Below are 9,484 nucleotides of genomic sequence, written 5' to 3'. Positions count from 1 at the left end.
ATGCCAATTAGTGCTCATTTAACGGGTTTGTGGTGGTGTGGCTTACAAGCCACGTGATGGACAGAATCCTATTTCAAACAGGGGACTTAAATTCAAATAATCTTATGAATAAATAGGCTTAAATTTGTTCATCAGTTTTTTAAAAAAAAATTTTTATATGTATAATAATACTGTGATTCATGAGTTTATTTATAAATACATTATTATGTTTGAACTTGACTTGTTTAATAATTGAGCCTAAATTTAGACTTAAATTTGATTTGTTTGTAAACAAACGAATAATATATATATATATATATATATATATATATTCTTAAGTTTGAGTTCAAACTGTTCATAAGCAGCTTTATTAATTTATAACCCTGTCTAATTGTGAGTTTAAAACTTCGTTTGTGAGGGCACACTAATAAGTTGCTCTTGTATAATGGACTGTTTGTAAGGAAATTGGCTTCAGATATTTTACTTCCAGCTCCTTTCTTTTAAGTTATGACCGCAAGCATTAGTCCTTTAGGGTACAATACCCTCAAGAAACCAAAAAGAAATCATATATGATCACAATTAAAAAAAAAAAAAAAAATCTTCGTTTTTGGTTTCACAATCATGATAACTAGTTCTTGAGGAAAGGAATTGGCTCGACTGGGTTTCATTTGCTCAATACAATCAGCTCAAACTCACAAAGCCACCTACACATAGAAAGATTGGAAATTTTCTATACTTTTGTACACCATGTGGTGTACAAAAGTATAGAAAATGTACGTTTCAAGTTTTCATACTCCTCTGTGCACAGGGGTGTAAAAAAAACTTGAAAATGTGTCATAGGATTCTTTTATACCTTGGCTTCAAAACCACATAACCCGACCTTCACAATGGCTGATAGAAACATATCTAATCACTGAATTTGCACGAATCTCAACAATTTGAGATTCTATCTCAATGAGTCGAGTTAAGAGAGTCTCTATCTACTGAGAAGAAATCGAGCAAGAATCAAGATTCCAGAAACTTGATTCTTCTTAAACTTGAACTCCCGACTTGTTTTGGAGTCAAAATTAACTTCAAATGCCCACGAGACTCACCAAGACTTTTACAAATTGAATATAATTTTTAAAAAAAGACTCCTATTAATAATGATGATTTTATGTAGTGACAATTCATCGATATCTTATTCACTTGCAACAAAATGTTTTCTTTGTACTGCAGTCTTTTTTTATTTTTTATTTTTTGAAATGAAATACTATTTCACCAATTGAATTACCGGTATCTAACATATTAATATATAATTTATTTTCCTCTCATAAAAGTAGTGAGAAAAGGTATAACTTGTAAAAATCTTTCCATATTCATTTTCAATCCTATCCATTTGTTGGAAGAGCTATGTACTTCATTACTATTTATGAAGCAAGTTGGCGAGAGGAGAGCCTTAGAATTATGCCAACTCCAAGATTGGGTAGAGAAGCGGGCCGTATAGCTAGGGCGAAAGGAGCCGACAGGTTCATGCCATTGCATGTGTCTTTAAGAAAACTGATGAATACGTTGAACCCAAATGTAGACAAACATCACTTGAGTAACAGTACCTGCACTATAGCAAATCTTTTTCGATGTCATCTACGTTTGCCATTGCTCTTTCAAGTTCATTGGAAACTGATTGATGTGTACCCTTTTTTTTTTTTTTTTTGGTTGGTTGTTTAGAGGAAATTAAGACCCTTTAATTGATAAATGAACTATTTGAGGGAGTCTAGACTTTCAAAATAAAAACTCACTTAATATTTTAATAATAATATTTTAGTATGTTTTATTAATCCACATCATGCCACACACACACACACATATAAATGTCTTTACAGGATAAAGTAACATTCAAATTCAAAAGAAATCTTCCTTTAAAAAAAATAAACAAATAAAACCTATCTCTATCAATTGATTATAAATAAATAAGATTTTTTTAAAAACTGACCTAACAATCTATTCTAACCTTATCTAATGACCCAGCTCATAATAACATAACAAAAACCAATTTTTAAAAATTAAATACTGAAGAAACCTTTCATATTAGGCATCGATTTGTAAGTGCGGTGTTGTTGTATATTGAAGAGCAAGTGCTTGAGTCATTTGCATCAATTAAAGGAGTCTTTCCTACTGGGGGGACAAAATCACTCCTTAAAGACAATGAATTTAGTTTTATCCCTTGACTCTAATAAAACCGATAAGTTGCTAATTCTGTCAAGTAAGGTTTTGATCCATTATTTGAAATAATTCATGTTTCGCTTTTATGAAAGAATATCCACATATTCAGGGATCAAGATTTCTTAGAGTTCTTAGATATTTTACCAAATAGATTTCTTGAAATCCTAACATTTCTTTTATAATATAAGGATCTAGACTCTGCCACCGTGCCACATTAACATTTCACTAACAAAGCCTTTAAAATAATAAAAATAATAGTGCAAACAAAACCAAATACTTACTAACGTCATTAACTATCATCTCCTCCTTCATATGCCAATCCAGTTTCCCCTCCCCAGGGCGATCTGCCAAACTGGTTTCCTTCTCTGGCAACTTGCATCTATAGTTCGGTGCTCACTTTCATTTGATCTCTTGATAACCAAAGAAGGGGTGGGTTTGTTCCGATTAATTTTAATTTTACTGTATTGAACAAAACAATCTCAATGGATTGGATAAAGATTTGCGACTTTGATTGGGATAGAATAGACTTTTTTTTCTTTTTTCATGGTTCATCTTAAAGTGAATTTGTTTTTGGAATAAATATCTTGAAGAGAAACTTGTTGAAACAAGTTGACTCAGATTGGAGATTATAGTCTTCAATAGTGTAATTTTCTTTTAATCCTTATGATTAGAATTGTGGAAAATGGAATGAGTTTGTTGTATTAAGATGAAGATTCGAAATAATGTTAAGAATGTTATCAATAATCATTCAGGGGGCGAATGATTTGCAGAAGGTGATGAAGACAGCCGAAAAGTTGGGACATTTTGGATGATTCTAGAGAGATGAAGTTTGGCAGAAGAGTTTTTTTTTTTTTTTGGCAACATTATTTTATCATTTTAAAAATATTATCAATGGAATGATAACATGGTAGAATTTATACCATTGAATTATAATATAAAAAATGGTTAAGATTTTCTTTTCTTTTTTCATGGTTCATCTTAAAGTGGATTTTTTTTTGAATAAATATCTTGAAGAGAAATTTGTTGAAACAAGTTGACTCAGATTGGAGATTGTAGTCTTCAATAGTGTAATTTTCTTTTAACCCTTATGATTAGAATTGTGGAAAATGGAATGAGTTTGTTGTATTGAGATGAAGATTTGAAATAATGTTAAGAATGTTATCAATAATCATTCAGGGACGAATGATTTGCAGAAGGTGATGAAGACAGCCCAAAAGTTTGGACATTTTGGATGAATCTAGAGAGACGGAGTTTGGCATAAGAGTTTTTTTTTTTTTTTTTTTGGGCAACATTATTTTATCATTTTAAAAATATTGTCAATAGAATGATAACATGATAGAATTTAGACCAATAAATTATAATAAAAAAAATGGTTAAGATTTTCTTTTCTATTTTCATGGTTCATCTTAAAGTGAATTTTTTTTTTGGAATAAATATCTTGAAGAGAAATTTGTTGAAACAAGTTGACTCAGATTGGAGATTGGAGATTGTAGTCTTCAATAGTGTAATTTTCTTTTAATCCTTATGATTAGAATTGTGGAAAATAGAATGAGTTTGTTGTATCGAGATGAAGATTTGAAATAACGTTAAGAATGTTATCAATAATCATTCAGGGACGAATGACTTGCAGAAGGTGTTGAAGATAGCCCAAAAGTTGGGACATTTTGGATTATTCTAGAGAGATGGAGTTTGGCATAAGAGTTAGTTTTTTTTTTTTTTTGGCAACGTTATTTTATCATTTTAAAAATATTGTCAATGAAAAGATAACATGGTAGAATTTATACCATTAAATTATAACTAAAAAATGGTTAAGATTTTCTTTTCTTTTTTCATGGTTCATCTTAAAGTGAATTTGTTTTAATAAATATCTTGAAGAGAAATTTGTTGAAACAAGTTGACTCAGATTGGAGATAGTAGTCTTCAATGGTGTAATTTTCTTTTAATCCTTATGATTAGAATTGTGGAAAATGGAATGAGTTTGTTGTATTGAGATGAATATTTGAAATAATTTTAAGAATGTTATCAATAATCATTCAGGGACGAATGACTTGTAGAAGGTGATGAAGACAGCCCAAAAGTTGGGACATTTTGGATGATTCTAGAGACGGAGTTTGGCAGAAGAGTTTTTTTTGGTAATATTATTTTATCATTTTAAAAATATTGTCAATGGAATGATAACATGGTAGAATTTAGACCATTAAATTATAATTAAAAAATAGTTAAGATTTAAAGAAAGTTATTTGATAGTGTACCCTAAGAACTGTAGAGAATCTGAATGTCATGTTTTGGCCATATTTTGCATTATCTATCAAATTCCTTGTTTGGCATCCATCGTCCTTATAAATTAGTTATCAATCAAATTCCTTATTTGATATCTATCATTATTGTAAATTAGGAATTTGAGACAAATCTAATTAACTTCGACTACTGTATAAGTGTATATCATTTATGAAAAAGGAAAGAACTGGGCTCATGTTATGATCTTATGTCTATGAGGTTGGTAATGAATAATTCTAGCGACTCGTCCAATCACCCACCTAAATTCACAACTTACTCATTTATGTGATTATGAGTAGTCAATATTTTTTTCACATTACTAACTTGTGAATGCAACCCACCACTTTTCGTCGACCACTCATAATTGCATAAGTTAATAATTTGTAAAATTAAGTGCAAGAGTGGTTGTGTCAGTACCATTGGTATAGTGAAAGTAGCCCAAGAAACCAAAATGAAATCATGACCACTAGTCAGTACCTATGGTTATAAATTGGGTTCCACTCCAATGACAAAATTGCAGCTTAAACTCTTTGAAGCACTCATCTATACTAGAGAGAGAGAGAGAGAGAGAGAGAGAGATGGAAGTTGTTCAAGTGCTCCACATGAATGGTGGAATAGATGAAACAAGTTATGCAAACAACTCCCCGATTCAGGTAATCTTAATTACCAAACCCTCCCACCAATATTTTCAAAGTACACACAGGTGGGTTACATGATTTTCCATTTCCCAATTAATTGATTGCTCAAGTATACCAAATGGGCAATTTTGTGTGCCACATTTTGTTTTAATATGCAAAACAAAACAAAATTTTGCTTCCCTGGTTTGATTGACTTACGCAAAAGAGGACTTACGCAAAAGAGGAGGAAAAATTAAGATAGCTTACTCAGCATTTAAAAATAAATAAATAAATAAATAAGAGCATAGTCAGCTCATTACAATTTTACAATACACAACATTTTCTTCGTACTTTTTTAAACAAAGGTTGATATGATCTGTTATAATCTAGTGCACAATAAAAATTGTGTTGGCTATGAATTCAAGTAAAAGTAATACTATTTCATGATTTGTCTCAAAATTTATTTTTCATTGTTATTTTTTGAGGAATGCTACTCCAATTATAACATGCTATTCCATTAATTATTAATATATATATATATATATATATATATATATATATAGTGTCTTAGCATTATTATTTGGCTTATCCCATGCTATACCTAATAAAATAGTTTTTTATTTTATTTTAAAAATTGATAGCTTGGGGGGGGAGGGGGATTTGGAAGTTGGATGTTTAATTTCCTTTGGAAGTACAGGATGAAAGTGCCAAGACAGTTGCATTACAAGTTCTTGGCACTAAATAAAAAAATAAATAAAAAAAATAAAAAAGAGTTTAAAATAGTTTCTACACTAAGTTCATCTCTATCTTTATTGTTAAATTGCAATTAGCATGTTTGTACCTTGTAATCGAAATCATAGAAAGGACAGTTATTTGAATAGTTTATGTGCATAATAATGTAGATTATAACTCATTCACACTATTAATTGGTTTGGACAGAAAAAAAATAATATCTTTGACCAAACACATCTCAGAGGAAGCTATAACCAACCTCTACTGCAGCACCTTGCCAAGGATCCTAGCGATCGCTGACTTGGGTTGTTCTTCTGGACCAAACACTTTGTTTTTGGTTTCTGAACTTATCAAGGTAGTGGACAAGCTTCGCCAAAAACTAGGTCATGAATCACCTGAATATCAAGTATTTTTGAACGACCTTCCAGGGAATGACTTTAATACCATTTTCAAGTCATTGCCAAACTTCCAAAAACAAATGAGTTATCAAATGGGGCCTGGTATTGGTCCATGTTTGTTCTCAGGAACTCCTGGTTCCTTCTATGGCAGGCTTTTTCCAAGCAAGAGTCTGCATTTTGTCCACTCTTCTTGTAGTCTCCATTGGTTATCTCAGGTAACATATTCTTTAAATAGGAAAAAAAGGTTAATGTAATTATTAATTAATAATATCCATAATCATGTGATTAAAAAGGTCTCAAGGTGCTTGTAATGGGCTTGACTGGGTGTGCTCCCTAGTTCAAGTCCTGCTACCTGCACTTTAAAAAGAATTTTCTAAGCCAGCGTTTTACCCCTTCGTGGATCCACCCGGCGCGAACAGTGATTAGTCTCTAGTTGAAAACTTTGAGGAACACTATGAAAAAAAAAAAAATAATAATAATAATAATAATAAACTACCACTTTATCCAAATGCCAACTGGTGTGATTTTTAACTTTTTAAAAGAGAGATAGACTGAAAACAAGATTCAAATTCTAAGACATTCAATTTGACACTTAAAGAAATTCGCATTCCATATCTTGAATTTTAAGCAAGAAATTCAAACCTCATTATTATTGTGAAGTAATGATTTATTATTTTGTGTAATGATTGCATACAACATCGCTATTATTCTTTTCTTTTTTTTAATCCCTCTCATATCAGGTATGAGAGAAATGTAGTATGCAACTATTAAACCAACGATCACCTCAAATTCAATAATTATGTAATGAGTAATTTATATTTCAGTCACTCAACAATAACCTTAGCATTTAATTAATCTTAAATATTGAATAGAAAGACACTATTATTCATATTGTTTAGGTCAATTGGTATTGCCAAGTTAACAAAGTCATAGTAAGATATGTTTTTGGTAATAAATGCTTTATCATTTTCCTTTAATGTAACTATGCTTATCAATTGATCTTAAATAACCCTAGCATTCAATTGATCTTAAATACAGAAGATAAAGACATAGTTATCCATATTCTTAAGGTCTTTTTTTTATGGGATTCTTAAGGTCAATCGGTATTGTTAAGTTAACAGAGTCAATTAAGATACGCTTTTGGTAATAGATGATTTAACATTTTCTTTTAATATAACTATTCAAAATTTATATGCTTAGAGTCTAGCTCAATTGGTACCTCCTAATATTTACAACAGAGACATTCATGACTTAAATCACAACTCCCCCATTGTTGCTATCGAATTATAAATAATAATAAAGAACCATTCAAGATCTGGTAAATTGCCAAATATAGTTCACACTTTATTGGCATGACAATGAAAAATACACTAATTCTATGAATTTTATTGTGCAATAGGTTCCAAAAGGGTTGGATAATAATAAAGGGAACATAAACATGGCATGTACAAGCCCACCAAATGTTCTTAGGGCATACTATGAGCAATATCAAAGAGATTTTTCAATGTTTTTGAAGTGTCGTGCAAAGGAGTTGGTGGCAGGAGGGGGGATGGTATTAAACTTTCTGGGAGAAGAAGTGAAGATCCATCTAGCAGAGAGTGTTGTTATCAATGGGAGCTTTTGGCAATGGCACTGAATGACATGGTCTCTGAGGTAACATTGGCTACTACAAATTAAACTTTGGGAACTAAATGATGGAAAGTTTCTATCAGTTTCACTTAATTATGATTAGTATACTCTTAATTAATTAATTAATTCCAAAAGGTTGATTGCTTAATCCAAATTTGTTAAATTGATGAAAAGTTAAAAACAATGAGATTCTTCTACTTATTTTCAAAAAATATGCTCATAAATAACTTAACTTATAATTAATCTTCTTAAATGCTAACATTATTTGACTGTTGGGTATTTTCTTCTTTTTCTTTTTCTTTTTTTCTTTTTTTTTTCAATCATGTATATGATATTGTGCACTTAAGATACTTGCCCAGGGTCCCTTGAGGACACTCAAGTGGTAGATTTAATGGACTTAAAGGATGTGTAAAAAACCAAGAGTTTCCTCATTTCATCCCCCACACTATCAGTCCATAAGATGTCTAAAGTGTTTCAAAATTTCATAGGTAGAGAGAGTAGAGCAGTTTGGTCAAAGTAGTTGTTAATGCAATATGTGTGTGTGTGTGTGTGTGTGTGTGTTGTGTGTGTCCGGTATGTTGTGTTGTTGCGGTACCAACATTTTGTTTATTTACTTTTGAATTAGTTAATGCAATTTTGAAAGGGGCTCCAAATATGTTGATGTTGACCTGCAGGAGTTTCCTGATCATGTACTAATATAACAACTAACAAGTATCTTTGTGCTTCTTATTTTCAGATTTTGATATATTATAATTTTTTTAAAATTATATAGCAATTCATACTAGGAAAGAATAATTATTCTCAAATTTGCATAAATTCTTGTGTTAAACCATATGATGTACATTCTAGGGACTCATAGATGAAGACAAAATGGATTCCTTCAATATCCCTTTCTACACACAATCCCTATCAGAAGTGAAAAACGAAGTTTTAAAGAAGGATATTTCTCAATTGATCGCTTGGAGGCTTCTGCAATCAAATGGAATGATTTTGATAATGAATTCAATGCATCTAATGCATTTAGTGACGATGGATACAAAGTTGCAAAGTACATGAGAGCTATGGTTGAATCCATGCTTGTTAGTCACTTTGGAGGCACAATAATTGATGAGGTTTTCCTTAGATACGGGAAAATTATTGATGATCGCATCTCTAAAGATAATTGTCAATTTATCATTGTGACCATTTCTATTACAAAGATAGGATGATTAAGATTTTTATATATGGGTGATCAAGGATATAATAATGGTCATTTCATCACATGAATGACTCGTGTGTTTGTGCTTGTGTAATAATGTGGCAGGTCAAGCTCTTGTATTATTACAAGGTGTTGCCATGTATTATCATTTACTGCTTTCATATATAATTAATTACGTGTATGAAAATTTGGTTTACTGGATTGTTCCCAGTGACCTTTAGTTTCCTACAATTTCCCTTTTTCTCAGCAATTTGGAATGAAGAATGTTCAGAACTCTGCGGAAACTTGTGATGAGCATATCAACATGTTCTTTTTCTTTATAAGTTGGTTTGATTCTTTATTTTTCTTTATAACTCCGTCAAATGTGGTTTAGGTCTATTATACTACGTACTATATCCTAATTTTACTTTATAATTTTGTTAATTAGTTTGAGTACTCTTCCATTATTTCCA

General features: G+C 30.9%; 1 pseudogene; it reads left to right on the top strand.

Moving 5' to 3' along the window:
- The first annotated feature begins 5,021 nt into the window (after nucleotides 1-5,021).
- Nucleotides 5,022-9,042, top strand: LOC142642240 (S-adenosyl-L-methionine:benzoic acid/salicylic acid carboxyl methyltransferase 1-like; annotated as a pseudogene).
- The last annotated feature ends 442 nt before the right edge of the window (nucleotides 9,043-9,484 follow it).

The sequence above is a fragment of the Castanea sativa genome, chromosome 7 (genome assembly GCF_040712315.1).
Source record: "Castanea sativa cultivar Marrone di Chiusa Pesio chromosome 7, ASM4071231v1".
NCBI lineage: Eukaryota > Viridiplantae > Streptophyta > Magnoliopsida > Fagales > Fagaceae > Castanea > Castanea sativa.
Note: the sequence above shows the minus strand (reverse complement) of the source record. Positions and strands in the feature narration are given on the sequence as shown.